Raw genomic sequence first — 8,293 nt, 5'->3', positions numbered from 1 at the left:
TTCTTTATATTGGATTATATGCATCTTACTAATTTAGGAGTAATGTGTAAATTGATTTTATTTTGGGTTTTGAAAGGCCCATCAACTGTACGATTACCAGCAAGAAATATTAATGAAATTCTTTCACGATTGTTGCATGTTAAAAAATAAGTACCTGTAGAGTTTCCTAGAAAGCCTTGAGAAATTTAAGGTATTTTACAGTGGAAAGCTACTGAACTACGTTTTTTTTTAATTTATGCTGGACCTTTTGTCTTAAAAAATATAATTTCAATGGATTGCTATTTTAATTTTGTCACTTAATGTTGCCATGATAATTTTGCTAAGTCCAAATAAAAAAAAAACTACACAGAATATGCTCAAGAACTCTTGAACTATTTTGTTAAATCATTTGATAAAATTTATGGTAACTTCAATGTGTCTCATAATGTTCATGGACTTTTACATTTGATTGATGATTATAACAATTAATGAATACAGTTGTTATCCATTTGAAAATTTTATGAAAGAATTTAAGTCAGTACTCAGAAAATGTGAAAAACCATTGCAGCAATTTATCCGTAGATATGAGGAGCAATGCAATAATGTAAAGAAAAATTTAGGTAGTCCTATTCAGGTGATAAATTTTATAAAAAAAAATTATTAAATGTTTAAATTTTGCGTGTCAAAAGGTTAGTAATAAATTAATCTCTGTCATGTCGGTAAATATTTTATTGATATAAGTCCAGCTTACTCTGAACCTCTTTTGTGTACTCTACTGGATATTTATAAAATAAATAATATTTCTGAAAATTATATCGTAGTTGAGGAAAATATAATAAAATGTAAAATGATGGTAATTACTGTAGCTGACAAAACAATTGCTATTCCAGTAATTCATACAATCATGTAATGATGTATAATGTACAACACAATGGATTTTTATATATTGTGAATAAATTATTTAAATTAATTTATTATATTTATTTTGTTTTTTCAGGTAGAATAATTTTTTATTTACTACACATTTATTTATATTAATATATATAATTGTGTATTATTTATATTATGTAAATTAAAGCAATCAAAAATATTTTTCTAAGTATATAATGATTATTTTATACATAAAATAATCATTATATTATAAGATTTTATAATCGGATGATGATTGATAATCAGTTAGTGTATATAATTTATCATGTGTTATAAAGTTCATCTTAAAAATTATAGTTAGCTAAATAATGTGGCAACACTGTCGAAGCAGTTCCAAGTACTTGGCTCAACAAAGTTACAAATGAATGTCCTTGGCCTAATAAAACAATTAATTCTACAAAAGCAATACAAAATCGTACACTACCTAATAGTTCAGATTTTTACTATTTAAAGGCTAGACAAATTGGTTCTGCTACTTATGGTATAACAAAATTTCAAAGTTAAAAGGATCGTTTACTTAATTTTTCCTGTCTTCATATCTTTTTTTAATATAATAATATTTTACAGACTCTTATGAATAAGCAAAAAGCAAAGAAAAAATAGCACAAGAATCTTCAGATTTATCAGAAATTGAAAATATGAAAGAAACGAGAAAAAACAGAGCTAGAAAAGAATTTTCTCCTTTTCCTAAAAAGGCTCAAGATAAACCAAAAATAAAATCTCACCTTCAACCTCCTAAATCGTTTAGTAAATTCAATTTAATATTATAAATATATTACTTTTATATATATCTTAAATTAAAGCTAATGTAATTTTCGAAATTTTTGAAATTTTTTTTACAAAAACTGCCGTAACTTTTTCAAAATTGAACATAATAATGAAATTTTTTTTTTATAGATGCTTGATGTTTTTAACTATTATTTGATATATTTTTTTTGTAAATAGGACCCTTCACCTGCCCACAAGGGGTGTTTAAAATTTTTTTAACTTTAATTTTAAATTTGGAAAGTCTGACACTTTTATATAAAAACAGACATCAAAGTTAATAAAAAAATACGATTTTTGTAAAAAAATTATTTTTTATATTTAATTTTTATATTACTATAACTTTTTGAAAGATGTATAGATCAATATAATTCTTGATGTATGATGTCTTTACCTATCATTTGGTATATTTTTTTGATAAATATGACTTTTTACCTACCTTCAGAGAGGTATTTAAAATGACAACTTTTTCACAAAAAATTTACTTTTTCANGATTTAAAATGACAACTTTTCACAAAAAATTTACTTTTTCAAATTTAATTTTGAAAGTGTTCCGGAATGTCTGACACTTTTATATATATCTTATATTAAAGCTAATGTAATATTCTTTATCACGAAAAAAAAAATTCGGACTTTATTTTGTCTTCACGGTGAAAATAGCTAACGAATGCTATTATTGTGTGAAAATTCTCGATTTTATTTTTTACATTTTTAACTTTATATTGCTATAACTTATTGAAAAGGGTATCGATCAACATAATTTTTTAATGAGAAATAATATTTTTTAATAATTCCTTTTTCATTCGACATACTTTATCTTAATCAGGATATTAATAAGGAACTAGCAAATCATGTAGCTTTTGGAGTAATCAACTAATTTTTTAAAATTAAACACTGTCTAAAAATTTGTATTGAAGCGTTTTTTTTTATAGTGATTTTAATCACTGTCAGTATCATTATACTTGATCCAACTATGCCACGTCACCACTGTGCCACGATCCCCCTGTGCTGGGTTTTTTATTATGATCAACAAATAGACGGAGTAATGGAGCTAAATTTATTTAAAAAATTTTAGAGCAGCTTAAAACTCATTAGCTTAAAAATATATAAAATTCTCTCCAATTTTGTTTCCACGGTCAATATTCAATTGAAAAAATTAATTTTATGTTACACTAAAAATAAACGTCATAACCTCTTTTTTCGCTCATTTACAATTTTTGAAATAGCGATGTAGATTAAAGAGTTTTTGGCAATCAAAATAAAATAATAGCCCACTTCCAAAAAAAAATCAGTTTCTGGATACGCCATTGATTACATTAACAGTAAATTAATGTCCTGTCACCGTTTAAATATACTAAGGCTCTGAGTATAGTTAGTGTAGGGTGTGTTTTAATGAATCCTTATTTAACAGATTTGGCAAACAGTATTAAATACTCTTAAGCAGTGCCCAGGAACTGACCACAGAACAACCGACTTAATCAGTGTCAGTGTGTAGATGAAATTGTTCTTTGTTGAATAATAGTATTATAGTTTTAGTGTTTTGGTTTTAAATAATAATAATAAAAAAGATAATAAATGTGTTTATATTTTTTTATTGCTTTGACATAATATAAAATTTTCTTAACTGACATAATCTTACATTCAAATAGCTATATTATGTGAATTATTCAAACAATAATGGATTCAAATAAGTTAAAAAATCAGCCAATTATATATTTAAACTGATTTCGTAACATAATTAAAATCTACTGAGCCAACATCCCACCCCAAAACTAAACCCCTAATTAATATAAATTGTTCAGGGTTCAGTAAAACAAGAGTCTTTAGTAAACCTTGTTACTCTGGCAGTGGTTTTTTGGGGACTGTTATCATTGAGTTAATGGGCTTTTTATAATTATGATGATTCTACTTCAAATAACATTAGATATACTATCGAAATGTTGTAATAATACTGTAACTGTTCATTGGCGGTATAGATATTTTATTTTTATAGCGGTTCTATTGTTTTTTTGTTTTAATAATATTTTTATAATCAAGTAGATTTTTCAATGTGAGTTAACGTGAAATCAATAATCAAATGGAACACAAAAATTTGATTAAATAAATTAATAACCCGNAAACACCAAAAATTTGATTAAATAAATTAATAACCCGACGGAATGCTGTTAGATTTATAATACACTTTTTAATTATAAACCATTAACATTCAAAACACAAATATATGGTAAAAAGGTTTATTCCAGAAGGATATCATTAATCATCCAAATATTTCATACAATATTCATTTTATGTCTTTATTGAAAGAGACTTAATATATATCAAAGTAATTTACTTTTAAACGAAAAATCATTTTTAAAATAAATAACTGTTTTAAAGTTCATTAAAATGTTAACAAAAAATTATGCTATATATTTTTAAATTAATAAATATTATCACTCTCTTTAATAACTCTTAAAATAAATGCATTAAGGACACGTTCGCCTAAAAGTTAAAAAAAAAGCTGTAGTAGTATTATCAACTCATTTTCACATTACGTAAGACGTCAAGATTCTAACATAACTTTAAAAATAATAGCTGTATTCACTATTAAGATTAATTAAACTAATAATTGAGAAACGGGAACAGGCTATGATATAAAATATAACAACAAATTAAAAAAGAATATATTTTTTTTTGATAAATAATAATTATAAATTTATTGTACTATTTCTAATTAAAAAAAAATTTTAAATCATTCTCTATTTCAGTAAATTATATGCATGAGAATAGATATAATATCTACGTCAAAGCGATTTTTAAAAATAAAAATATTTGAAATTAACTATTTAATTAATAACTTTAATATTATTCAGAACAACTATATAAATGTATTATTTTTAGAGATATTAGTAAAAAATGTTAAATAATTTCAATTTTATTATCTTAATCTTGTTGATATCCAATAAGATTTTTAAAGAAAAGAGACGTTTTATGAAAGATAATAATAAAATCGTAATTATATTCATTTTAATTTGTCATCTGTTACGCCTAGAAATTGATACAACGAGGAAATATTGCAACACTCATTAAGAATGAAAAATCTGGAAAATATAAAAAAAAACTATCAGTTCCAGCAAAAAAAAGTTAAATACTAATTCTAAATGACAAAGCACCATCAATACCAGCATATTTTTTAGGAAAAGTAAATTGTATTCTGCATTTTTTATATTTAATTAAGTATGCATATATACTTTTAGAGACAAAAGTTAGTTCTGAACTTTTACATACGAAAACTTCAAATAATGTTACATTACCAGACGTGTCCACTAGGATTGTAGATATGAATATTTTACATAAAAAAGTTATTACTGAAAAAGTCATAAGTCAAATATTCACCTCGCAAAAGTTATAAGTTCAACAAAATTGAATTCCTGGTACTATTTTTTCAACTTTTTTTTTTTGTAAATTACCGAGTCTCGGAAATCAAATTGCCCACCATCATTGCTTTCCTCCTGAGTCCCTAGTACCGTTTCACAATTTTTCTCAATTGGTAAATACACTGTGCGTCTAGGTCACTTGCCGAGGATTTGAAAGTTAGCTTGCCTATTCGGAACGCCTGAACTCATAAGCCATCGAAATATTCGTTCAAAGTTAATCAATTTAAGCAATTGACATCAATTTTACTAATTTGTATAAATGTAAATTAAATTTATAAAATAATTTCTTTATGTAACTTAGACAAATTGTATTATTCCTTGAATAACACATATTGTTATATACAAAGAACGTTATTCCGGATTATTTTAGTGATAAAAATAAAGTTATCAAGATACCATTTAGAGTTAAGCAACGTTAAATTGCCAAAATTAAAATCTTTTTACTCGAATTATAGAAAATACATTTTTTTTATTATAAAATACTAACGGTCCATAGTAACATAAAAAATACTCCATGACTGATAAATTGCATATTACATCTTAAAAAAAAATTTTGAATTCTAATAATTTTTATTTTACAAGAAATTAAATGGTTTAGAACAAGAATCAATATCTGATCAAATTAGAATGACTGATAAGACTGATAATTAATCATTATTTATAAGAAAAATATTCATATAATAAATATGTCATCCCTTTATATTTTGTTAATTTCATATGTGTTTGGTTAACTAATTTGTCTAACTTAAAATTTTTGAAACTTATTTATGTCGATTTACACATTTTTGTATTTCAATATCTCAAATACAATTATAAAAATATAATATGCAACAATAAAAAAAAATTTATATGAAGGAAATGGAAATTTTACAACAAGAAATATAATTTTAATTTTAATTTTTCTGGCTAAAAGTTTTAATGGCCAATGTATTTTTCGTTTTACATAATGCAAAAGCGATTGTCTATTCCAATTTATTTGTTTTTAAATAATTTTTTCTTTTTGGTTTCATGACTACAAATTTATATTNAATAAATTTTTCTTTTTGGTTTCATGACTACAAATTTATATTGTTTAAGTTAATATTTTTTAACAGTCACGGGCGATTTAGAAGTAACACGGAAATTTTCTTAAGCCCGAAAACCCCACAAAAGTTGCCCAAAGCCTCTTTAATATTTGATTTTTTGTAGTCAGATATTGAATTTATGTCTCTGCACGAAAAGTTAAACATGAAAAACAAAGATTATAAGTCATCTAAAAACTGGACATAGAAAATCAAATTCCATTCTCGTCAACATACGTTCAAATCCTCATTATATTGGCAAACGTCCAAGTAAACGTANGTTACTTTAAACATATTTTTCATTTTTGTTTTGAAAATAACATACGAATTCTTATGAAATTATCATAGTAATATTTATTTTTATATATTCTTTTTTAAAGTTCCAATGGTGTTTATAAAAAAGATTTCGTCATTTTATAATAATATAATTTCTTTTTAATATAAAAATGATTTATTTTGTATAAAATTGTTATCAAAAAATTAATTTATAATTTTGGTATTTATAGATCCTTTTGTGTTGCTCAAAAGAATTCCGCAAGAAATTATAGACTCCTATGTGTTTAATAAAACAATTAATACAATCGAACTAGAAAAATTAGTAAACAACATAGAACTATCTAACAATGTTGATGGCATAAATAATTTTGATACACCAACTGATAATCCTACAAAAAATAAAAAATTATCTACGAATAGCTCTACAAAGAAAGTTTTTAAGAAAAAACGATCAAAAAGATCTAGATTCAATTGATGAATTCATCTAAATATTTAATTTTGATAAATTATGACCAAGAAATTTACCTTATAACTCTTACATTTTTTGCCGCAGAGACTATAGATTTAATTTAAACAAATTTTTATTGAACTATACTCTGCGGATGACTTATAATTGTTGAAAAATCAACAGTGTTGTATTATAAACAACTTTCAAGTTGGTAATAATTTTTTTGACTTTCGTTCAAGAATTTTCAATTTAATGAATAGTTTCGTTTCTATCATTCATTTTGTACATTATATTTTTTATATTGTTCTAATCATAAAAATTATTTTTTTATTTAAGATCTAATGAATATTTTTGTCATTAATTGTTTAATGATTACACGAGGCATATATTTATTTTATTAAAAGATTTTTTGTGCTATAAATATTTTTTATTTTCCTTTTTTAATTATGTAATTCAATTAAATTTTTTAATATATTTTTGTACTTATTTGAAATTTGTAATTATTTAAATAAATAGGGATAAGATAACATTTTGCTAAAATATATTTAATAAGAACAAATATGTTTTTATTTTTATATTATACAAATAATATTTTGTTTATTATACTATACTACATCATAATTAATGTAGAAAAAAAATCTAAAAAGTAATAAAAAATTAAATATATATATAGATATATTATTTAATTTAAAGATAGTTATTATAAAGTAATAATTAATACTTAATGAACTTTGGTAACAAAATGAAAAAAATGGGCGTATTTATTTTTACGTAGTTTTTTGCGATTATATCCTAAAGTATTAACGATAAGAAAATATATCTTATGATAAAATATTTTTTGAATTAAATTTTTAATAATATTTGTCTTTAGTACTTTTTCCATAAAAGGCCTCATTCGATCACAAAATAACAAAAATTCATTTCTAGAGTTTTTTATTATAGTATCATACGTTTATATTGACAAACTAATAGATTATTTTTGTATGTTGATTTCTACAAGGTATAAATATTATCGAAATAGTATGGTCAGATTGGATATTACCTACTTAAAAATACCTATTATTATTAACTGTGTTGATTACATGCGATATCATAAACTACAATATTTTAGTTCATGTCTTTACATCAATAATAAACGTTAACGTTTAACATTGAGGTTTCATCGAGATAATCTGTAGTCTGTGTATTTTATGNGGATAATCTGTAGTCTGCGTATTTTTTAAACTCAATTATTACTTTTTATTTAATGGATACTAAAAGAAATTTACGAATAAGTATTTATTTAATTGGTAATAGTTCACTCGTAATCAACTCGTTGGATTTAAATTACCATCAAATAAACAAGTTTTATCGGTATTATTTTTTAACCCGTCGTTGGTACACATGTGAGCGCGCCGCTCACACAGATAGCATTTCG

The sequence above is a fragment of the Daktulosphaira vitifoliae genome, unplaced genomic scaffold (assembly GCF_025091365.1).
Source record: "Daktulosphaira vitifoliae isolate Bord-2020 unplaced genomic scaffold, ASM2509136v1 Scaffold_4, whole genome shotgun sequence".
Classification (NCBI taxonomy): Eukaryota; Metazoa; Arthropoda; class Insecta; order Hemiptera; family Phylloxeridae; genus Daktulosphaira; species Daktulosphaira vitifoliae.
This window is presented reverse-complemented; position numbering follows the sequence as displayed.